The sequence below is a fragment of the Nelumbo nucifera genome, chromosome 1 (assembly GCF_055504915.1).
Source record: "Nelumbo nucifera cultivar China Antique chromosome 1, China Antique-T2T, whole genome shotgun sequence".
Classification (NCBI taxonomy): Eukaryota; Viridiplantae; Streptophyta; class Magnoliopsida; order Proteales; family Nelumbonaceae; genus Nelumbo; species Nelumbo nucifera.
The window spans coordinates 106,974,080-107,000,342 of record NC_142649.1 but is presented as its reverse complement, the minus strand read 5'-3'; the positions used below and the strand labels follow the sequence as shown (position 1 = coordinate 107,000,342).

Sequence of the window (26,263 nt, the reverse complement as noted above, 5' to 3'; positions counted from 1 at the left end):
ACTGGCATTCTCGCTAAGGCCCAAAATGAATATCTCAAAACTCCCTTTTTTTCCCTTGTTGGAAGGTTTCTTTTTTCTTTTTATTTTGGGATATTGTCTAAAACTCACCATGACGTTTTAGCATTTTTCTTAAATTCACCATGACTTTTCATAACCTCCAGAAGCCCCTTGTTAGTGAGTTTCATTGTCCAAAATTCAACTTCTGTTAAGATTTCCATTAGATCACTATTAGTGGTTCTTAATAGTTCTCCACGTAAAAATTTAAATACTTTACATGACCAAACTACCATTGAATGATCAATCAACCTTATTAAATATTTTATGCCAAAATTATCTCTAACTGCCATGGACTTGGGCTTGGGCTTGGGTTAGAGGTAGTTTGATCATATAAAATACTCAAAGTCTTCTATGGACAACTTCCATTATTAATCACTATCGGTGAATTAATAGAAATCTAATAGAAGGTGAGTTTTAAACAATAATATCCCTTTTCTTTAATTGGGGATCCATTAATATCAACTAAGGAATATGCCAATCTTCTTTTTCTTGGAAAACCAGAACACTGATACTTTTGAATGATGAGTGATGACATTCTTACCAGAGAAACTATGGGTTGTAAAGAGCTTTGGAGTTTGGAGAAGAAGAGAGCTGTTGGAGGCGTGGAGCTTGGAGTTGGAGAAGAACACGACGAGAAAATTTAGGGCGAGCCAATCTATTTTTCTGTAAAATTACAGAAGTGTCCATCTTCACTTCGCACGTGGAACATGGGCATGTGTTCGTTATTTTAAAATTACCGTGGCGAGAATTGTAAGAAGCAAGAATCATGATTCTGAGAAGTGTATTTTTTTTCACTTTCAGAATCTTGCCTCCGGAACCAGTTTCTCATCCGATTTCGAATGAGAAACACTTTATATTTTCATTTTCTCATCTTAAGAATCGAAAGAATCACCAGAAGTGATGCCAAACATAGCCTTAATTGACTACCATTAACTGGGCTGTTTTTTTTCTTCTTTGGGACTTCTTTTTCTTCTTCCGATTGGAGATGGAATTAGAGGTGTAAAGTGGGTCGTGTCCCCTGCGGGTGGCTTGTGCAAAGTGTAGGCCACGCCGTGCTTGTCTGCGAGCCATAACGGGTCGTGCCACCCTCCCCGGTGAAAAATTTGGGGGTCGGTCTGACACAGCACAGCCCGCAGGTGGCCTGCGCAAAATGCAGGCCGTGCTGTGCTGGCCTACGGGCCATGACGGGCCGTGCTGTCCTCCCCAGTGAAAAAAATTGGGAGTCAACCCGGCACGACACATGGCTCAAGTCCGTGCGGGCCCGTGTTGTGTCGTATCATGCTGTGGGCCTGGGCCGAGCTAGGCTACAGGTTGGGCCGTGGGCTTGGGCCGTGCTAGGCTAGGCCACAGGGTAGGCCTTAGAACTAGGCCAAACCGGGCTAGACTACTTTTTTTTTGAAAGTTTTGATTTCTTTTCTAAGTAAAAGTGTAAAACTAAAATATTTAACTTTCTTTTGAGCTTTGAGAACTATTTGAAAAATTAAGAAATGAGAAATGAAAAATCTAACACATAAATGAAAAAGAATACTTAACCAAATAAGAATGATGGAATAACAAATTGGAAGAAAAATAAGAATTTTATTTCATTTAAATTTGAATGTTACAAATACAAAGCATGCAATGGTTGGATACTTGGATGAATGAAATATGAAAATGGAATAAATTAATAAAATATAAAAAATACAATATAGTTACAATTTTAAAATACAAAATTACATTGTTAAAAAATAGCAAATAAATTAAATAAAATTTACAATAATTTGAAAAAAAAAATAAAAAAAATCTATACAACTAGTCAACTATTGTTCATGAATCATGACTTTCATCATCTGCTTCAGGTGAAATATTCGGTGTAGTATCATGCCCTCCTTTGTCTTGTAATCTATCTTCTGCATCTAGTCAATCCTTAAAGCAGATGTGCATCTCTATACTTTTATCATTCATGTAGCTTCTCTTGTTGTCCAACACCCTGGTACTTGCACTAAAACAAGACTCCAGTGGAACTGTAGACACCAGAGGGGTTAGTAGATTATGTGCCATGGCAGCGAGAACTAGATAATTCTTTGAATGTTCACTCCAGCAAGCCAAAATATCAAAATTATTGGTTCCCTCACCTAAACTACAAAAATTTGCTTGTAAATAAAAATTAAGTTCAATAAATGAACTTGTTGTAGAAGTATCAGATTTTTGCCCTCTACTTAATAAATAAAAAAGTTTTTCTCTTCTACTACTGGACTCAAGATTAGAAATAGAAAATGTTGTACAAGTTGTAGGATTATTTCCTATTGCTTCATATTCATATAAACTGTACATTTCAAATAATAAATTATTAATTTCTTCTTCTTTTTTTTTATTTCCAATTTCAATATTCACATTTTCACAATATGTTTCAAGTAAAATATCTAAACCATCTTTCCTAATCCTAGGATCTAATATTGTAGCTAAGCAATAAAGGGGAGAAATGTTCTCCCAATATTTTTAAATTTATTTTCCATTATTTCAACAATACATTTAAATTGTTGATTATTTTTATATTTTGCAAAACAATCATTAATCATCATTAATTGATAAGGTAAATTACAACTAGTTAGATAATAAATACCTGATAATTCATTAGTTGCATCATAAAAATGTTTAAAATGTCTTCTACAAACTACCATTTCCTAGTCTTTCTCAAATATAATATCATTAGACATTTTTGCTTTATAAAAATCAGTAATAATTTGTTTATGAGAAATACAACTTTCTAACATAGCATAAGTAGAATTCCATATATGTTTAATATCTAATATATAATGTTTATATTTTAAGCCATAATTTTGACACAAATATTTAAATTCTTGTTTTCTTGCCCCTAATACAACTTCTAATTTTAGAAATATGAGTAGAGATAATATTTAAAGCATCTTGAATACATAAATTTAAGATGTGACATGGACATCTGATATGAAATAATTTACCATTTAAACATGGTTTTAATTAAGATTTTAAAATATTTATTGTAGAACCATTATTGCTGGTATTATGAAAACCAATAGAAAATAATTTATTTTCAATTCCATAAGCATGTAAAGTATTTAAAATGCTTGTAGCAATAGCTGGGCCAATATGTGGCCATTCAAGCTTAGTAAAACTTATTTTTTTTTAATTTAAAAGCCAATTTTCATCAATAAAATGGCCAGTAATACAAATATAACTTATGTTAAATTTAGAAGTCCAAACATTAGAAGTAATTGCAATTTTGGAATTAAGATTTGATAATAAATAAATTAAATTTTGTTTATAGGAATAAAAAAATTTTAAAGCATTTGATCTAATATAGTATTCTTAGAAATTTTTTTATATTGTGGATCTATAAATTTATGTAACCATTTTTCTAGTTTAGTATTTTCAGCTAACAAAAATGGTTGTTCTGCATGTACAATGTATTTTTCTAATTCTTGTTTCATTTTTTCTTGTGAATATTTAAATATACCAAAAACTCCCCTCCCAATTTGTGCTTATGTTGTTTCTGTCTCTTTTTCTTCTTTTTCTTCCTTCTCCTGTGTGAGCAAATGTCTACTCAAATGGCCACTACCACCCTTGCTATAATAGCTAAAGTTTTCTCTACATTTTTGGCAAATTGCTTTTTTTCCCTTCCCCTTAACATCCTCTACTTTAAATATTTTCCAAATCGGGGTACTCAACTTAGATGCCCTCTTTTTCTTTCCCTAGTATCAGTACCAAGGGTGTAAGTTCCATCAATATGAATAGCATCAGTGCTAACACTATCATGATGTGACCAAATATCTTCACTAGTGAATATATTGGGGAATTGGTTTTGAGAAGAGCTGGCCATTTTTTTTTAAATTCTAAAAAAATAAAATTAATTTAATTGGACTTACCTGGATTGCCGGTTTAGAATCCCAACTTTATTTCAATGGTTAAAGCCTTTCAACGTCCAAGCCTCTCAAATTGTTAACTTGAGATACTTGAGCTAGTTGAGAAAGCCTTCTTCTTGTTGAAACTCCAATAAAGTTGAGAATTGGAGAATCAACTAATCAACCAATCATACTATCAGATTTCACTTAGATTGCAGAGAATGTACGAGAGAGAGAGAAGAGATTAAGAGAATTATTGAATTGGTATAATGAGAATGGTGGAGGATAGGGCTATTTATAGGAATTGAAAATAATTCAATTGCCCAAAATACCCTAAAAACTAGTTGCTTTTTAGTTGTTGGGAGGGGTATTTTGGTTGTTGCAAAGTTATTTATAACTTTACCCTAAAAGCCCCCCTAAACAAGTTGTTATATAGTTGTTGGGGGGGGGCATTTGTGTCATTTTTCTCCCCTCCATAATCAAAATACATAAATACCCCCTATATATGTAAAAAACTCCCCCAAAAGCTGAAACTAGCCGTTGGGGCGGGGGGTCCCCTAACGGCTAGTTTTTGGATGGGCCAAGCGTGACCCTCTACGGGCCTTGTGGGCCGTGCCGTTCTGGCTTGTGACTGCGTGCACAGTTGTGCTGTGTCGTGCCAGCCTGTGGACTACGAACCCCTAGCTCAACACGACACGGACCATCGTGTCGGGCCTAGCACGGCTCATAGGTTATCGTACTGTGCCGGGCCAGGCTAGTCCAAATTCGTGTCGGGTTGCAGGCAGCACGGCTTGATTTATACCTCTAGATGGAATGCTTACTCTCAAACTGACTTTGTTTTTGTGCTACTACCAACCAGAGTCTGGATTTCCTACCCACGGGAACCTTGCCCACGTTTATCATAGCCACACATGGAGAACATCTCATCCTCTACATGGTATTATGCAAGGGGAGATGTTCCCAATTCACGGGGGTAGTGTATTATGGGTGGGCGTGGGCAGACTACAAATAGGCGGTAGATTGGGTGAATGAGCAAAAAAAGTCTGATTTTCTCATGTGGCAGCAATTGCAAATGAATGATGAATTTGATTCAATATCGGTGGCTCTCATTAAAAATTTGAGGAGGTATAAGTATTTAACTGCAACTTGAAGGGAGGTTCAAGTGTTTTGCTCTTCTTTTATTGTTAAGGTGTAAAATGCGTCGACAGCAGGATTCGAACCTGCGCAGGTAAAAGAACCCAAAAGATTTCGAGCCCTTCTCCTTAACCACTCGGACATATCGACACCCGTTATTAATTTCTATTATGGTTAACTAACCTTTTGAGTTTCGCCACACCAGGAGCAAGATGTTCTAGTATGGCTATGGTCAGCAAATGGGTATTTATATTTTTTGGAGGGCTTCATATGATCATATGGTTTACATGGGTTACCATATTGGGCCAATCATGATACACCATGTCAACCTCTGAACACCTGGGCTTCAGCTGATGTAGCCGCTGTTCTATGGTGGATTCCGAATGTTTTTCGACCTTTCTGTCGTATCATAATCTCCCACAAGCAAATTTCAGCCTAACAATCTTTCGTGGCGCAGAAAAATTCCCATGAAAAATCCATCTTCTAATACCCCCCTATCTAAACACTAATACCTTCCTTGTATTGACATCAATTTTTTTTATTACTGTTTGCCAACTGTAATGTGAAATTACAACTTATTAGGTGAGAGTAAGTGAAAGTTTTTCCAACAACAAAGCTTTCGTTGAACATATATCTTATGTCAGGGGGTTTGAAATTTCAATAGCTAGCTATTATTAGCTTGGGGAAAGGTCTAGCTAGGACATGATGGCTGTGGACCTGTGGTGGGGTAGTGAACTGGACTGGAGCGTAATTCAAACACGGATACGGATAAACTTAACACATGGCAATTCGGATCGGCACCCGATTAAGTGAGGTAAGTTTAGAAATTAAATAAGAGCAACCCTAGCAGGCAATGTGTAATGCATCATCCAAACTAACTATTAGGCTGGACCCAAAAAACCTACTAATCAGCCTAGAATGCAAATGGATTTGATAGACAAGACTTAGATCCAAACTCAATAAATTTAATCTTTATTACGTTGGATTTAGATTTGAATGCAGAGATTATATATTATATTATTAATAAATTAAATTAAAATAACATGACTTACATGAAACTTATAATTAATAAATAATCTTTGACCCTTTAATAATATATATATATATATATATATATATATATATATATATATATATATATATATAAACACATTTTGAGAATATATATTAATTTCTCATTAATTTAAAATAGTTAAGGAATATAAGTAGATAATAACAAGAAAATGCAACATGCAATGGGTTGACTTCCACGTATTGTTAGTCGTTGAGATGAGTTAAAAAATCGTCTAGAATGCTACTTGTAATACTAGGCCAATCATGACACACCACGTCAGTTTCATACGTCTGGGGCACACATAATCAGTTTGATGTGGCATAATGTGATTGGCAATGTGAGAGTTTTATATTTTACCTTTGCAGGTGCATGGATTACTGTTGGGAAGGCAAAGGGAGGAAATATATGAAGCCTTTATTACAGTAGGGACCATGCATGGGATGTTTGGTTGGAGGAATAGATGTATGCCTACTCCCATTTATTTATTTATTTTTTTTGTTACATCAATTAATTGATTTCCAAATTGTGTGATTCGTGTGAAAAATGAAAAAAAAAGTCCTATTCCTCAACAATTGAGGTGATTTTTAAATTGATTTTTTATATGGCAGTGATCCATACATTTAGGCTCAGTTTGGAAGGAGTACAAATGCGAATATGTAGAGTGCAAAACCTTATATTTTGCATTATTTCGTATGTATTTGTACAATATATATTTACATTTATATTCTTTCAAACCTTATATTTATATTTGTATTCTTCTCAATCTGAGTAAGGTTAAAAATATAAATATATGTACAATGCAAATGCAGGTTTAGAAAAAATGGTGTTACACTATGCATTCCTTGGAAATTGAGCCTAGAAAATGGTTTTCAACCTTTTCATAAATAAAAAAATCTCCAACCAAATTGCCTAAACAAATCATTGTCTGCAAGAATATTGGGCCATGGAGTTCTCTAAACAACTTCTCTAATGGATCAATATCTTTGCTCTTTTTTTTTTTATGGATAAAACTAAATTATTTATATTAACTACCAACCGAAAAGTTTAATTAATACAATGTCCTTCAAAAAACATAGGAGGTCTATAGCCTTTTGGGCTATCATAATATCATATGAGCTGCCAGATAGCTAACATAAACGAATGTATGTAACAGTAAATTTATGTAAATATATAACTTTCATTCGATAGAATAAGCAAGACATCATCTATAATATTTGAAATTAGTGACCTAAAAACAGTAGTAATTACGTTGCGTTGAATGCACTCACAGTGACAGGCGGCTAGCTTGAGTAGATTTATATATTTTAATGTAGAAGAACTTACATGTACGAATTAAAGCCGCTTCTGGGTTTGGTATAATATGTCTGCAGCCCAGCTGGTTTTGATGTATTAGTTTCAAGGTTCAGTGAGTTGTTCCTATAGCCCAGGAGAATAAAATTAATATTGCCAGCTGGCACCAATTTTGTACACACCTCGTTGATGATCAATGTGGGTCTGTTTGGAAGATGCATGCATTACAGATCAAGTTAAAACCGGTCAGGTTCTGGGTGGGTTGAATTGACGAGTGAGTTCTATATAATAATATGGAAGTTGTACATAGTCACTTACATGAACACTAATTGCAATGATGTGGATTTGATTGAGAATAATATTTCAAAGGAAACAAACATTCAAATAAAGAATGGATGACAGTAGCCCCTCCAACGGCCAGGATTCATCCCACCGCCCAGATTTCTGGGGTGGACTGAACAATAAAAACTTCATTTAAAGCATAGTTGGAAAGTCGATAAGAAAAAACAAGGGTTATCAGTTACTTGCCCTCAAGGAATTGTGAAGTCTATGTTTATTCAAAAACCATCAAGGAACTGTACATTATCACAGAAAGAAATTAATTTTCTGAGGAAAACTCAAATAACTGCATAGTAATTGTATCAAACTTAAAGACTCAAGTAAGAGAGGTATTTACAATATATAAGTTGTAACTCTCCATTTGTAGGAGCAGTCAATAAAAATATTACAACAATATCTTGACTGATATCTTTGAACAGATATGAATATCCATGATCGAATAGGGAGATCAGCAGGTTGATCGATGTATAATATATTTCTTGATCTAGAATTCATCAATATGAAACTAAACAAATATTTAATAGATAATATATGGATTGTCATCAATGCTAGCTTTTGCCTAATATATAGACAATTGAACTATAATTCTCATTTACCCCTCATCCTCAAGCTTGTAACTTGTAAGCTTGTGGTGGTGATGTCATTGCCAGTGAGAGTTGAGCACCAAAGGTCGATCTAAGACGCAGTTGTTGATGGCTGAAACAATAACTAATTAGGTATGGTACATACAAGCATTCGCATTTTTTTTTTAATTATATATACTTGATTAATTAAAAATCGTTATCAATACAAATTAAGGACAAGATATTGAACAATCCCAAGATGTTAGTTATAACAGTTGAGAAAAATAGTGTAGAGATCAAGTGAAAGTCATTATCGTTTAAAACTAATCATTCTATTATTTAATCCTTCTTAGTGAATGGATTGAAGGGGTTATTTTATAGATGTCAAAGGAAAATTAATTAAAACCTTTTTTTTTCCTAATTCCCCCATTTTATTATTGAAAACCCTAATGGGGAACCTAGGCATCAGAGACTTTGGACCACGATGCCCTCGAGCCAGCTGAAAGGGGAAGGCCATCATCCGTTTTCAACGCGTAATTATCATTGAAATGTTAAGGATTAGATAAAATTAATTATTATTACTATTAGATTATGGTGATCCTAAATCAAGTTATAACAATTATACATTTGGGTTGTTGGTTGGTTAGTACTCAGTAGGCGAAAAAGGATTCTCAAGTCTAACAGGTGTAATATAATTACTTGTTTTTCATACTTCAGTGGGCTGTTCAAAGCGGTTTTGGAGTTGTTTGATTATTCATTTCATCATGGTGTCACTATCTTCATCTTGTACTACAAAATCGCCATTGCCTGTTACTATTAGTTATCAGAAAACAAAAACAGCTTCTTCTTCTTTTATATTATTATTATTATTATTATTATTATTATTATTATTATTATTATTATTATGTGTTATAATAATCTAAGACCAAAAGTAGGAACATTGTGCCCCTTAACACGGATGGTGTCTCTTGTTGCGCTGCATATGAACCCTGACATGAAAAAGGCCTAAATGCATTTGCTCCATATACGTTAATTAACCTAATTCTTTCTGCCTCCCACGCACGAGCTTAGAGTCTACCTACCCTATCTTTTTTCTCTAATTCTTTTATTCAAATACTTTGTGAGGTTGGGGGGCTTTAGGCATTTTTATTTCTTCTGGTGTTATGCCTTCACTTAAGGGGCGTTCTTTTTTTGGATTTTGAGAGGGGGGAAAGTTGGCCAATGGGATTTTGATTCCCATTGACCAAGAATTCCATGTTTTTTTTTTCAGATTTTTGCGAGGACCAGGTAAAGTTTATTTTCCTATGTATCACTTACCTAGGGTAAATAACTGTCCCACCTAGGGGTAAAGTTGTCAACACTTGAATGAGACAAAAATACCCCTTTTAACAATGAATTTTTATGGTTAAAATGGTCATTGCCTTATTTACATGAGAAATAAAAGAACATGCGTAAATACACTTACCCGGGTAAGTGTTTCCCAGAAAAAAATTACCCAGGTAACTGCATTTACCTGGGTAAGTAAGTTACCGAAAAACGAACGGGGCCTTAGAAGAAGATGGTACCGTGGTAGGCAGCAAGTTTTTAAAATCGGACTGGACAGGGAACTAGAGACTGATCCCCAGGTCGAATGGTACGATAGTCTGTTTTGAATGGATAATCCGTTTTGACTTAAAAAAAATAAAAAAGTGGCCAAAAACCATTGTTCAAATCAATGATTCAATTGCCCAGATCTATGGATCATTGATGAAATCAATGGTTTTTGGCCAAAAAATGGTTTTAGAGTGAAATAGAATTGGTTACCTGACCAATTCTTGATTTTTCTGATCCAACCATCCGATCTAGTCCAATTTTAAAAACCATTATAGGCAGTGATGGGTCAAGCTCTTGCATTGGATGGTTTGTTTGTCTTTTGTGGCTTGGGTTGTGATTTGGGTTCAAGTTTCTTGGATCTCTTGGAGTTAATTGGGTTGGGATCCGGTTCCTTTTTGTAGCAAGTCTAACTAAAGCATGAAGAAAATATTAGTTTCTTTTTACTAGACATTATTTTTAACCTGATCTTTTCATGGAATGTATCTCCATGGGCAGTTCAACAAGGACCGGATCCTCCTCATGCAAGCTACGAGGTGATAAATTGTCATGTTGCATATTACACAAGGATCCGGACCACCCAGATTGTCTCATCTAAAAATCATCTTGATGGATCGACTCCAGCCAAACTATCTATTTAATGCTCATTTGGCAGTATTACAATCTCCCTACTGATTCAAAGAATCAACCCCATTTAATTGTAGATTGATTTAGGAATATTTGGCTGACTTATGGATCTTGACAAGTGGCATTGGTTGGATGTACCCAGGCCGTTCATCACCAACCACTGTCAATCGCCTTCACTTGCTCTCATATGTTCCTCTTCTAAGGCAATTCCAACTATAAAAAGGGGCTCTCACATTGAGATAAACACTCTCTAGAACTTAAGCTATACATTTCCTCTCTTGCTTGGTCTGACCTCTCACAACCCTTTGCTAACTTGACTGTTGGAGTCTTCGCCCCTGGGATAACTCCTGGGGCTTCTGACATATTCTTTCTCTCAATAGGTTGGATCCATCGGCCTTGGATTCTAGAAATTATGTTGTTGCCCTTGGCTCCATATTTGGTAGCAACAATTGGCGCCATCTATGGGAACGTCTTCAAAACTTTCCCTTAAGAAAAAACAAACCTAATTTAATCAACTAGTGTCCCTAAAATGGATACAAGCAGGATCCCGTCCCTGATGTTTGGAACTTAGTCATGATTGACCCGTTTGAGCCGGTCCTAAACAGGTTGGACAACTTGGCCCAGCGATTGGGCGATATAGGGTGTCCAACAGGAAGCCACTCACAAGGTGGCTGTCCCGTCTGAAGCCATGGACAATGCAGAGAGCAATCTACCCGTATTCCGCTAAGCCAGCACTTGGGTGGCCCAGAGAGAGTCGATACCTCGGAGTTAGACAACAATAGTTGATGGGCTGGAAAACCCCATTTCAAGACCCCTCAGCTCCCTAGTCGAGGGGCCGACCCCGTGGGGTCCCACACCGAGCACAAGAATCTCAGACATCAACACTATCGCGCGACAACTAATTGGGACAACGATGGGCACTCGAGCCACTATAGTTCCCCTCCAAGGGTGGGAGGCTGGCACCACGCCTCTCCCCCACCAGTTTTCGACCTTCGTGACCTCCTCAATGATTGTCGTGCCTGCAAGTAGACCTGTTCATGGGCCGGGCTCGGGCCGGGCTTTGACTCTTTATTAATAGAAAAATGTTAGGCCCGGGCCCGAGCCCGACCCTGATAAAAAGTCCGAAGCCCGAGCCCGAGCCCGAAGCCCGACCTAATAAAAGAAATTCGAATTTTTCCCTATTCAAATAGACATTATCTATTTTAATTCAGATGTTTTTTCCCCTATTTAAATGAACAATGGGCCTACAAGTGAATCAACAACCTTCTCAAATCAAAAAATTTATTCAAATGGACATCGCATAGTGTTTTTACTTAGGTTTAACTATAGGTCGGGCCGGGCCGGGCTCGGGCCTGGCTATTTTGGCAAAGCCCGAGCCCGAGTTGAATTTTATGCGGGCTGGGCTTTTTGGCCCGAGGTTAAGCCCGCGGGCCAAAAAGCCTGTTCAAGCCCGTCCGGGGGTCGGGCCGGGCCAGGCCGGCCCATGAACAGGTCTACTTGCAAGGCTCAAGACGTGTCGGCGTCTGAGCACTCCGGGAACGGGGTCGGCCCATCCTGCATTAGAGAGAACCAGGACCAGGCCGAAGCAACTATGTTATATATCGACTAGCACCACAAAGATATTTAGGCATAGACTGGCACCATTTAGGACCAGCTTTAGTAAGTAAAGGAGGGCCGATGTGACACCACCAATTGCCCCGCCTCATCCAACCGAATGGAGGCATTCATAGATTCTATCCTCTCTGAGCCCGTCTTGCCAAATTCCAAGGCGCCGGCATTGGAGACCTACGACGGGAGTACAAACCCTGAAGACAACCTAGAAAGCTTCCGAGCCCTCATGCTCCTACACGAATACTCTGGTGTCTTCATGTTCCGGGCCTTCCAAGCCACATTCAAGGGAGGAGTGCACCAATGGTTCTCTACACTACCTCCACACTCCATCGGCTCTTGGGAACAATCCATCTTCCTAGGTCACTTTATGAGCAGTCGATGGTGTCAGAAAATCGTCATCTCCCTGATGTTTGTCAAGTAGAAGTGCGGGGATAGCCTTTAGGCATATATGAAGAGGTTCAAGTAGGAAGAACTTGAGGTGAAGGACCTCGGCCCCTCGACCTCCATGCACGCGACCATCAGTGGCCTTTAACCTAGACCCCTTGGCTAGTCCATTTCTAAGACTCTGCCCAAGACTAAAGCTGAGTTCTTGAAGAAGGTTTAAAAATACATCGCAACCGAAAGGGTCGAAGCCAACAAACACCTCCAAGAATTGGAAGCCAACAAAGATGACGGTTCCACCAACTAGGCCACCCGAGGCCTAGTGACAAGAAGAGGAAGGAAAAGGATGGCTGCGATGACGGTCCCACCAACAAAGGGGGAGAGAAGAAGCCACCGACCCTTTCCTTTAGTAAGTACATGCCGCTAAACTCCTCATGAATACACACATTGATGTAAGTAGGGAAGAAAGAATTCCTGAAATGGTTGGCTAAGTTGAAGAGGTACCCAAGAAGGAGGAACCCCAAGAAGTACTGCAAGTACCACTATGGCACCGACCACGACACCGAAGACTACTATGAGCTCAAGAACAAGGTCGAGTCCCTCATCCGCCACGACACTTAAAGGATTTTGTTGAAGGCGATGCTCCAGTGTCATCCTCGTAGTAGCCAAAGGCCGAGCCCCGCAATCATCGCCCCCTCGCTGGAGTTATTGAAGTCATAGCTGGAGGGTCGGCCTCGGGGGGAGCATCTACCTCCTCGGAAGACTTCATTTCCTTCTCAGACGATGACCTATGGGGGGTAACTGTGCCCCACGATGATGCGTTGGTGGTGTCAATGACCATCATCAACTACATAGTGAAAAGATCCTCATAGACAATGGACTGACTCTAGCCTGTTGACATGCCACTTGTCAACTTCTATAGAGTAGCTATCAGACCCAATGGAAAAATAACCCTTTCGATCACCGTAGGGGCTAAACCTTGGCACGTTACACGGATGATTGAGTTCTTGGTCGTGATGATAAGATCACCTTACAATGCCATCACAGGGAGGCTGACCCTTCACGCATTCAAGGCGGTCATCTCATCTTATCACCTCACCATGAAGTTCCCCACAAAGCATGGTGTAGGGATGGTGAGGGTAAACCAATAAGTTGCTAGACAATGCTACGTTACGGCACTAAAAGGCAAGAACAAGGAAACCCTACCACTAGAGGGGCTAGACTTTAGGGACGAACTATCCAGGTGAGGCCATCTAGTCGAAGACCTCATCACGGTTCCCTTGGATGAGGCTGAGCCCAAGAAAATGGTACGAGTCGGGTCTCGCCTCCCTTAGGGCATAGGACATATTTTCCGAACTGGTAAGCTTTCTCAAAGCCAATACTGACGTGTTTGCTTGGTCCGCCATTGATATGTAAGGAATTGACCCCTCGGTCATTACTCATAGGCTGAGCGTGGACCGAGTTGTAGGCCGGTTCGGCAAAAGAAGAGGATCTTTGCATTAGAGTGCTGGAAAGCCATCAGAGAGGAAGTGGACAAGTTACTTAGTGCCGACTTCATAAGAGAGGTACACTACCCCAAATGGCTAACTAAAGTGGTCATGGTTAAAAAATCTAATGGGAAATGGCACATATGCATTGACTTCACGAATCTCAACAAGGCCTACCCCAAAGACAACTTTCCTTTGCTGAGGATTGATCACTTCATCAATGCACCACCGGGTACAAGCTACTAAGCTTCATAGATGCTTTCTCCAGATACAACCAGATAAAGATCATTTGTTCGATGAGGAAAAGACCTCATTCATCGTCGAGCACAACACCTACTACTACAAGGTGACGCCTTCTTGATTGAAGAACGTCGAAGCAACTTACCAAAGACTAGTGAACATGATTTTCATAGAGCATATGGGAAGGAATGTCAATGACATGGTTGTGAAGAGTCTTAGGGCTAGCCAACACATCTTAGACCTCGGCAAGATATTTGGGGTACTAAGAATGTATAACATGAAGCTGAACCCCAACAAATGCGCCTTTGGGGTCACCTTGGAAAAATTCTTGGGTTTTGTAGTCACCCAATGAGGCATATAGGCCAGCCTTGAGAAGATACAATCCATACTGGACACGGAGCCCCCTCAGTCAATCAAAGAAACCTAGAGGCTCATCGGCCGAGTCACGACCCTGAATCGATTCATGTCAAAGTCGGTCGACCAATGCATACACTTCTTCCGAGCCATCAAGAAGTTGAAGGATTTCCAATGGATTGAAGATTTCTATAAAGCCTTTGAGGAGTTAAAGTCCTACCTCACGTCACCATCATTGCTCACGAGGCCCCTTCTAGGAGAAACCTTATTCATGTACCTCTCGATAGGGGATGAGATATTTAGATCGGTGATGGTTTGGAAAGACAAGGGAGTTCAGAGGCCAATATATTACATCATCAAGGTCCTCCACAAGGACGAGACTAGGTACCTAAAATTAAAGAAAATAGCCTTTGCGCTAGTGATCTTGGCTAGGAAACTGAGGGCTTACCTTCAATTCCATAACATATCGATGCTGATCAACTAGCCCCTTAAGTCTATGCTTTCAAAGCCCAAGACCTCGGGTCGGCTAACCAAGTGGGCCATTGAATTGTCGGAGTTCAACCTACACTATCAGCCAAGGCCTATAATAAAGGCGCAAGCATTGGGAGACTTCTTGGTTGAGTGCACCTTTATCCACGAACACAGCTACACCCCCGAGAATGAGGAGGAGCAATTGCTGACCTGGACCTTGTTTGTAGATAGATCCTCCAATGCCAAGGGAAGTAGAGCTAGCCTCATACTTCTCACCCCAGATAATAACGAGCTTGAATGTGCACTACGGTTTGGTTTCTTGCTTCTAACAATGAAGCTGAGTATGAGGGCTTGCTTGCCAGCCTCCATCTTGCAAAAGACCTCAGAGGCAAGCACATTAAGGTCTTCAGCAATTCACAATTGGTTGTGAACCAGGTGAATTAAGAGTATGTGGTCAGAGAGCCAAACATGGCTAGATACTTGAACAAAGTCCGAGAGCTAACCAGCCACTTCCAACACTTCGTTCTGCACCAGGTCCTACGAACCGAGAACATACGAGCCAATGCCCTATCAAAACTTGCAAGCTATTCAGGGTTGGCCCTCGGCCGCACTATACACATCAAGAGCTTGACACATTTCAGCATTTAACAGAAGCAAGTGCACCCCATCCAAGCTGTGCCTTGTTGGATGGATCCCGTTCTCGCCTACTTGCAACATGAGTAGCTACCATCCGACAGGAATAAGGCAAGGAGAGTCCGACGGTAGTTGGCATGGTATGCCATACTTGAAGGCAAGTTGTACAAAAGATCCTTTACCCTGCCTTATTTGTGGGCGTGGCCTTAGCACAAAAAGCATTTACGCAAGGATACTTTTGGCTGACCATCCAAAAAGACGCTATTGAGTTGGTATAGAAGTGCGGCCGATGCCAAAGGCACTCCAACATCCTCCATTGGCCTGCGACGACCCTCTTGGCCCTCAGCATCCCTTGGCCCTTCGCAAAATGGAGAATAGATCTCTTTGGGGCTTTCCCCTGACCATTGGAAACAAGAGATACCTTATCGTGGCAGTAGACTACTTTACTAAGTGGGTCGAAGTCGAGTCCTTGGCAACTATTACGGCCAAGACAATTTAAAGCTTCTTCTAGAAAAATTTCATTTGTCGATTTGGCATCCCATCCATGCTAGTTACCGACAACGGCCAATAGTTCAACGACTCTAAGTTCAGAGATTGGTGTGGAAGCCTAGGGATAAGGTAGCAGTACACCTCAATCGGCTACCCTCAAACTAATGGGATAGCCAAAGTCACCAATAGGACAATCCTATTGAGTGGACGAACTGTACAACATTCTTTGAGCATATTAGACGACATATGGGACAAAGGCTGTCATCCTAACAAAGAGTGTCCAACCGACACTTCGAACCGAGGCATACCAGGAAGCCAAGAACAGTGACGAGTAAAGTAACAACCTCGACCTATTGGAAGGTGTTCGAGAGCAAGCCCAAATCAAGGTCGCAGCATACCAACAAAGAGTTGCAAGATACTACAACTCCTGAGTCAGAGAGTATCACTTCAAGGAAGGCAACTTCGTCCTCAGAAAAGTCATGGTTACTGAGTTTGGTGTCGAAAAGCTTGGCCCAAACTGGGAAGGGCCCTACAGAATCAAGCAAGTAGTAGGACATGACACCTTTCGGTTGGAGTATATGGGTGGAAGACCTATACCTCGTACATGGAACTTTGAAAATCTTCAGATGTAGCATCAATAGCAGTGTAATTACTTTAGTGGAAAATTGTAAATTAAAAGTGCAAGTTCCTTTCACATCGAATCTTTCTTTGTGTAAACATTCTCGTCCCCTCCAGCTGGTAGGACCCCTTGGTTGGCCGACCATAGTATACAACCTTTCTTAAGGTTATATGCTTGGACCAGATGGTGGCCCCCTCTACCGATTAACCGTAGCATACGACCTTCCTTAAGGTTATACGCTCGGACCAGACGTTGGCCCAAGGCATACGACACTTTGCAAGTCATATGCCTAGTTGCCTTTTTGACCTTCTGTAACTAAGGCAAGAGCTTCTAGGACATCGGCAACTATTGATTAGGCCACAACCCTAGCCTCGGCCTCAAAAACCCTTAAAGAAGCAATTCTTTGGAGGCCAAAGAACCAATGTTGACCAATTACTTAATAAAAAGCATAGTGAACAATACACTAAGTAAAAGACACTTCCCCACTAAGGCAACCACTCGTGACCTCGGCCACAAAGCCCTTGCGTAATGATGCGTTGAGCATGATGTCGACCTCGACCACAATCACCTCTTTCTTTTTCGCTAAGAAAAGGAGTCCTAAGACTTTGATAGCTATTATTGAGTGGCTTGTGGTGTTGGCATCGGCCTAAAAAACTCTAATACAAAATGTCCTCTCGAAAGACTAAGTAAAGAACACTTTTGCAATAAAGAATTACTTTATTAAAGGATGGCACATTTTTTTACAAAGATGCCTTTTTGGGGGGAGACATTGGCCCCTTGCACAAAAAAGAAGAAGAAAGAAGAAATGAATAACATATTTTGGCAAGAAACTTAAGTTCCATTTACTCAAGTGTCTTTATGAAAAGAAAGGCCTCTTATGGGGGAGGTGTCAACCCCTTACAAAAAAGGAAGAAGGAAAAATATATAAGTCTGAAGGGTATGCATGCCCAAACAAAAGAAGACAAGAAAATAGTTTACTGGCCCCCTCCAGTTTGAGCGGCGGTCTGGGCAGTGACGTCGACAGTAGTGTTGACGGTTGGGTTCTCGTCCATCTTGAGTATATCTACTATTTGTTGAGCTTCAGTAGAAAACGGATTCAGCTGACCAACGTTAAAGCTCGAAAGGATCTTTATCACTTGAGCCTTGTAGTTATCGAAGCCCTCTAAGTAAGCTTGGGAGGCAAAGGTGGTCAAGTCTGTCTCATGCTCCTCCGAGGTCTTGTACTTTTTGACCGTCTTTGCGGCCGACTCCTTTAGCTGCTGCTCCATTGATGCCAAAGAGGACTTTAGCACCTTCATGAGCTACTTGTTATTTGCCACCTCGACCTTGACTTTCTTGCAATGGTCATGCTCACCGTGCGCCCGACCCTTGGCCACCTCCCAACTGGATTGTGCCTTGGTTGTCTGCTACTTTAGGTGCTTAATCTCCTCTTGTGCCTACCAAAGCTGTTGGATCAGCACCTTGACCTTATCGCAAAGGTCGGCCAAGCAAGAGACCATTTGCACATGAAAAAGGAAAATTGTCAGCCACATAACACCAAGAAGACCTCGATGACAGAACAGACTCAAAGAAGTGTGCGCATTCATCAGCGGCCTTGTTTAATAGTGTGTCCCAAACCAAATCCACTAAATGCTGCATCTAGGACTAGCAGTCCCTAGGAAGAACTATGTTGACCGCTAGCTGCCGGATGACGTTAGCAACCAAGGCACCATCTGATGTGACCTTCGGGCTGGCACTGCTCACGCAGGTCAAGTCTTTTGGCTTGAGGGTCTCGAGCTGTTTATGCAGGGTGCTTTTGTGCCAGTGTCTTCAAAAAATTCTTTCTAGAATCCTTAGTATTCCCATTGATAGAAATTCCCCCAATATTTAGGGGCCCCTGTGATTAACGGTAGGGTCACTAAGTACACTTTTAAAAGCCCAAATGAAAAAAAAATTCTTGCAAAACTTTCAAGTTGGAAAAAAAATTCACTCTCGCTTGTTGGGAGATTAACTTTGATCGGTTCCACTATAAGTGTGATGCCCCAATTCATTATGAGGTCCTTCAAGATTTCTATTAATGTCACTAATGAAATTAATAGGATTCAGAAATGTTTCCCTTGGACTAATTCAGAAGGTAAGAAACCAATTCACCTCATCAGTTGGTGAAGGGTTTGTATGGAAAATCCTTTCTGAACAATATAATCTATGTGTAAGAATTATTAAGGATAAAAATATGAAAAAGGATGAATTTTGGAATGTAAAATCCAAGAAAGGTATTTCTTGGCTTGGAGAGGAGTTCTATCATCTAAGAATATTATTAAAAAAGGGAATTGGTTGGATTGTCGGAAATGGAGAAGATATCAGTTTTTGGAAAGATAAATGGGCATAGAAAAGCCCCGCTGCATATGAAATTTGTTATAGAAATGATATTATAAACTCTAACTTGAGAGTTGCGGATGTTATTGACCTTGAAAGGGAAAGGGGGTGTTGGAGGGAGAATCTAATCTGGAATTTAGTTCTCACTCGGGCCTGGCTCTTAATAATTAAAAACGATCATCCCCTCTCATTCGATTAAGGACAAATTGATATGGAGTCTCAATCCAGATACAAAATCTGCCTATTTGTTCCCCCACTAGTTTAAATGATAACCAAAACCGGATTTGTTGGAGGATATGGTGTCCACCGAAATTACAAACATTTTATATATATTAATACGAAAGGAGAGACTTAATTACTGTCATTACCGATTATAATACTGTTATCTATTTATTTTAACCCGATTTTAATAATTACTGATTATTATAGTATTTTAATAAATATATAATTAGTGATTATAATTAATAATTACTGTTATTATAAATATTTAATAAATAGATATTTACTTTAATTTTATTTTATAAATACTGTTAATAAATTTAGTAATTATTGTTATATTAAAATAATAAAAAATGTTATTAAAAGTATTGTTATTGATTATTTAATAAAATATTTATAATTACTGACTATTACTGATAAATACTGTTTATTTAATTTAATTTTGGTAATTATTAATTTAATGAGTATTGTTAATAAATCCTATTCATAAATTTAATAATTACTATTATATTAAAAATAAATAAATAATATTATTAAAACTATATCATTACTGATTATTTAATAAAATATTATAATTACTTACTATTATTGATAAATTTTGTTAATAATTAAATATTTAATAAATAATGTTAACAAAAATCAGCAAAAATAATGTTTGTCCTTTTTCTTATTGAATTTCTTTGGTTTAAATTTTTGGGTTTTGTGCTTTGAAGATTGTTTCATAATATTAGTTAAAAATGTTATTTGCATTTAGCTTAATGAATTGATTCAAGGTTCTAAATATCGACATGGGCCTATATGCCCTGTGTTGGTGCTTTTTTTATGTTTTACTTATTTTTTTCGAAATCGGTTCAAAGGGACCGGTTTAAGGCCTGGTTACGCTCTAAACTAGTGGCTGACCCGGTACAACCCCTGTAGGGGCGTATCAGGAAGCCACCAACACGATACGTATCGGCCAATACGGGCCGATATGTGCCGATACTTTGAACCTTGAATTGCTTTGGTTTACATTTATAGGTTTTGTGCTTTGAAGATTGTTACATATTGTAAATTAAAAATATTGCTATTTGATTTTTTTTTTTTGAAATTTGATAACTGTTATACCTAAAATTATCAAATAATGTAACAATAACAATTGTCAAATAATTATAAAAATGATCAAATATAAATTAAAAGAAATTACCATTATTAGACATAAATTACCAATATTTATAAAAAAATTACTAAAAATAAATCAAAAGAAATTATCAAAAATTAATAGACTTTAGGATAATAATTACTTGAAATTATCAAATAATATAATCCTAAATACATTAAAATAATTTGCCAAAAATTATCATAAATTAGTAGAAATGTCCAAAAATATCCACTAAATTTCATAAAATCGATAAATTACTATAATTTACCAATAAACTATCATATAATAAATATAATACATTAGTATATATTTACCAAGAAATTAGTATATAATAGAAATTACCAGAAATTTGTAGAAATTATATAATAGAACCAATTTCCACTAATTGACCAATAAACTATCATATAATAAGTATATATTGACCAAGAATTCTCATAAATTAGTATAATAGAAATTACCAAAAATTAGTAGAACTTAGCCAAAAAATAACAATTAATTTCCATAAAATATTATATTTACCAAGAATTATCATAAATTATTATATAATAGAAATTACCAGAAATTAGTAGAACTTAGGAAAAAATAACCACTAATTTCCATAAAACATGATAAAATAGATGAAATTAGTATAACCATTAAATTCCAGAAAGTAGTAGAACTTAGGATGATAGTTACTTCAAATTTTCAAGTAATATGAACCTAAATAGATTACAATTATTTGTCAAAACTTGCATTTCATTTTCCCATGCATTGTACGCGTCCCCGCTAGTTTTACTATTGAATTATATGCTCCCCTCCAAACTCAACTTAGGGAAGAAAAGGGCTTCCCATTAATATTTCTTGCAGTTTTTGTGGAGAACAAGAGGTTACAGATCACATTTTCCTAAGATGTGAAATGGCAAAATAAATTTGGCGTTTGGTTTACCCTGAGATTAAAAGCCCCTCTACCATTGTCAATAGTATTTGGGAGTGGTGGGTAGTTTTTGAATGGGGACCAAGTCAGTGCTAAGAACCAAATTCTGGAAGAAAAATGCTTTCATTCTTTGGCCAATCTAGAGGAACAGAAATCAGAAAACATTTTCCAACTCTTCCAGTCCTCCCCCTTTGATCATCGACAGAGCTTTGGTGTTTTTTTTTTTTTTTTCAGAATTCTGGAACAGCAGCAAGAGTAAGCAAAGTGAAAATTATAACAAGTCATGGAGACAAGTTTTCTGGCAATGCCCCTAAAAGGGATTTGTTAAAATTAATTTCGATGCCTCATGCATGGGAGGTCGATGTTCTGTTGCAAGTATCTCTCGGGACCATTTGGGTAATGTTTTGGACATTAAAGGGTATAAATTGGGTCGCACCACCATCAACGTGGTAGAAGCATGGATGGCATGGGAAGTGTACAATTTCGCTCTGAACTTCAAAGATTCCCCATCATCATTGAAAAAGACTCAAAGCTGGTCATCTCTTGCCTTCAACAAACCATAACCCTCCGTAGCGGTTAAGGAGTTTAGTTTCAAGATGTGTGGAGCTCAAGGGGGGCGCCACCTTGAATCTTGTTAGATATGAAGGGCAAATAATATATATCACATAAACCCTTCGTTGAAGAAGAATGTTGGGAATATAGGCATAAGTTATCCATTTGTCAGTGGCTTCTACTTTTGGATGAATGTGTTGTATGAAATAATAGATAGAGAAAACATTAAATAAAGATTGAATGCTGAAGTCCCCAGTTCTATTTTACCAAAAAAGAAAAAAAAAAAAAACGTCCTCATCAGTTCTAGATGTATTGGGTAGAAACCCATTAATGCAAGAAAATTAGTTCTTTAGTTGAAACTAAAACCAAGATTAAATCCATCCAGATACAATCTTTGGATGATCTCATATAATGTGCCTCAGATTCAATCTAGACCATACAATAGCTGGCATGGTCTGACGAACTTTAACATTTTAGTATGAAAATTAGGTCTGAAGCATCTTGAAATAATTAATTTATTACGTTATTATCCTACGAATTATAAAAAAAAATCAAAACAGAAAGAAAACAAAAAGACAGAAATTACACAAATTCTGGCTTTAATTCCTTAAGTCAAAGAGTTATTTCAACTGTAATTTTTAGAATAAAGATTACAGTTGCTAATAACAGCATTAGGTCAATCTAATGTTGTCAAATACCAATAATTAGGCTCAATTAGTAAATTATTTACCCGGGTAAATGTAATTACCTGGGTAAATTTTTCCTGGGACACATTTACCTTTACCTGGGTAAGTGTGCTTATCTATGTTCTTTTACTTTTTAGGTAAATAAGACAATGACCATTTTAACCATAAAAATCTATTATTGAAAATGGCATTTCTATCCCATTCAAATGTTGGCATAGGAAAGTTATTTACCCACCTAGCAGATGGATATTACTTTCCTAGGTAAATAATACCTAACCAGGAAAATAAACTTTTCCGAGTCCCCACATAAAGCTGAAAAAGAAGAACATGAGATTTTATGTTGCTAGAAATGATATTTAATTAATCTTATTTCTTCAAATGTTTAGATTTGGAGAGGGAGAGAGAGATATGTAAAACAGGGGCTCAGTACTTTGGCCTTAGGCCGTCCTATTGCTCTCATGTTAGACTTTTGGACCCTAAAATCTTTTGTTCAGTTTTTGGAGCAAAACTAAACTTGTCCAGGGCAGCAAATGAGGCAAGAAAGAGAGATAGGTGGAGTAAAACGAAAGCATCATTTTCCATCCTCTCCAGTCTCTTTGACAATCTGTGGCTGATGATACGACCCTTTAATATGAACTTAGGTTTGACACACAGCCCAAACAAGTAATGTACAAGTACTGTACTCCATAACTGTTGAAGCCTTAATGGTAGGACACAAATTAAATTATGACCTTGATTTTGAGACAAACAAACAAACCATACTTAAGTGTGTTCTTTCTAGCTGCCATTGCACAATTAATGTGCCAACTAATCTATAGTATAAGAACCTAAGCAGATCAACTGGTCGAACGGGATAAAATTAGTAGCTTGCCTTCAATAAGTTTTCCTTAGGGCTGCACTTCTGGTTCTTGTTCTTCTTTGTGTAGTAGCTAAAGGCCCTAAACCACATTCTTTTATTACTTTTTTATATCAAATATTTTTGGATTATTTATATATTGATATTGTTTTGGCCTCATGCTTTTGAAAACAGCTTTTGTTTTTGCTTTAGAAAGTGAAGATGAGGTTATATTTCACTAGTTAAACAGGTTTCCAGTTATTTTGTCGCCGCAAACAAGAGAAAGAGAAAGAAAAAGAAGAAGAAATCATTAATTACCAACAAAACCTCATTTGTCAGGTAGGTCGACTTCGTTTTGGCCAACTACTTGGTCTAACAGGTTGGTCCAACCTAGGTTTTTATTGAAGATATAAATGTTAAGAATATCATTTTTTTCTTCTTTTCTTTTTTTTTTTTTGGTTTTTGCTTCACAAGAATATCTCTCTTAATCTATGTAAGTGTTTTGAAAACTAGAAGAGCATTAGCATATGATAAGAAAGAAAGAAATAAAGAAATTACTATTTTTAGATAAAAAAACAAAAACATTTCGAGCACTTGTTTCATATATTGGGTTTTTATTCTTTGATCAAGAACAAATCATCTTTTTGTAGAAACATTTGGCTTCATTGTTTGGCACGTCATGATAAATGGAAGGCATTACACGCTTCACTAGTCATGATATATTAAACTTTTTGTCATTTTCATATAAATAAATCATTTCTTAATAATTTATACATCCTGAACACTTTATGTACATATAACTCATAGGAAACAAAAAATGGTTCCCACTGTTTGTAATGCATAGCATATAAAATTATAAATAAGTGCCGACAGCCAAAATAAATTCTAGGGTTTGAAAGGGTCTAAACAATAATAACAAATATGTTAAAATGCCAATTTTTTAGATACAATCCATGATATTTTCCAATTTTGCAGTTGATAATTGTGTTCATCATGGTTTTGAAAATTGGATCAGCTGACCCGGGAACCGGTTAGGTAATCAGTTCTGTTTCATCCTAAAACTTTTTTTAGTCAAAACCGTTGGTTTGGTCAGTGATATGTTTACCTGGATGGTCGAACCACTGACCCAGATAATGATTTTTGATCAATTTTTTGTTTTATTTATTTTTTAAGTAGTGAGAACGAGTTGTCTATTTTAACTGGATGATCAGACCGATCAACCTGGGAACCAGTTCTCAGAACGTTTCTGTGTCCAGTCCGGTTTTTAATTAAAACCTTAGTGTTTTACCTGGCAAAGTTTTTCTCACTATTCATTCCTTCTTGCCACGTTGTAAGAAATATAATTTTGTTGATCCTCTGTCCATGACAAGGATTGAACAATGTTTAATTGTATATTGAATATTGGGAGAGAAGTAGTGCAATATATAAAGTGGACTAAGAGGCAAATGTCAACAAGGGATCTGTTCATGTGGCTATTCCACAGGGTTTCACATAATAAAGTTGACAGATTTGGCTTATATACATATTCTCTTCCACTGTGATGGGACAAGGAAAGTCCATTAATAAATTAACAATTGGGAAAGAACAAGTCATCAATGAACGGATTTTGACCCTTTTCAATTTTCTTGGGTGAATTTAAGAAGAATGTCTTGGTGTGTGTGTGTGTGCTTCAAAAGTGGTGGAGATTTGGGGAGTTCGCTGAACCAACTTCTTCTCTAGTTAACAAGCAACCGTGGCCGAGTGGGTCGCATCCCTTGATGTCTCTGTCTCTATCCAACCACAGAGACTTTTCTTCTCGATGAGTTCCAGCAATATTTTATTTATTTATTATTTATTTCTACCATTTTTCCACAACTCCCATGGATATATATGTCACGGCAACTAGAACTTCAAAGTAATAATATCCTTTATTTGATCAAACTACTCACCCATTACATTAGGGTCCATTTGGTTGGTAGTGAGAATCTGAATCACAACCTGTGGGAATTGAAATTGAAATGTTCTATTCTTATAGATTGTTTGATTGATAGGAACTGAAATCAACTGTAATGAAATTTTATTTTCAAAGGAAAGGGAGAGGGAGGGAATGATCATTCCTTTAAATGGAGGAATATCATTCCAAAAATAGAAATGAAATTTTGATTCTGTCCAACCAAACAGTTGAAATGAGAATAGACTATTCGGATTCCAATTTTAGTCTTACGAATCAAATAGGCTTTAATTTATATGCTTGGCCTTTAATACAATGTATCTCTCTTTTTTACTGGGTCTCTTGCAATCTATGCATGATTTGGGCAATTAAAAATCAGATAATCACAGCATTGTAAGCATGTTCAATGAACACTTAGAAAATTTTTTTGACACCTAATCAGCCTACACATGAAAAAAAAAATTAAAAGTCAAAATATTTATTAAATGCTCATAAAACGTACTTAATAGTTAATATATTGTGCCTAGTGAATCAGGTGCATGATTTTGGGGGTCATCTTCAGTTTCAATTTGCTTCCTGTTTTGTTGTCAAATTGTATCGAATTGAAAGTGTCTTCTCAGTATAAGACGTCGTGAATTTCTGCTCAGCCAATGAGAGCTGTAGTTGGTTGGGGTGGGAAGCCTGTCATTTACACGTGGAAGGAGACATGGCTAGCTTTCAAGATTCTCTCTCTCTGGATTAAAATAATTTACAGCTAAGGGAGGCATTACCGGATGGCACCGGGTTATTTCCAACCCATCCATATATGGTGTGATGGACTCGTACGTTGGTCGGGT

General features: G+C 37.5%; 1 non-coding gene across 1 annotated transcript; it reads right to left on the bottom strand.

The window, feature by feature from the left end:
* Positions 1–5,116: 5,116 nt before the first annotated feature.
* TRNAS-CGA (transfer RNA serine (anticodon CGA)) lies at positions 5,117–5,201 on the bottom strand. Its single transcript has one exon. It is a non-coding gene; the product is annotated as a tRNA-Ser (tRNA).
* Between the last annotated feature and the right edge of the window lie 21,062 nt (positions 5,202–26,263).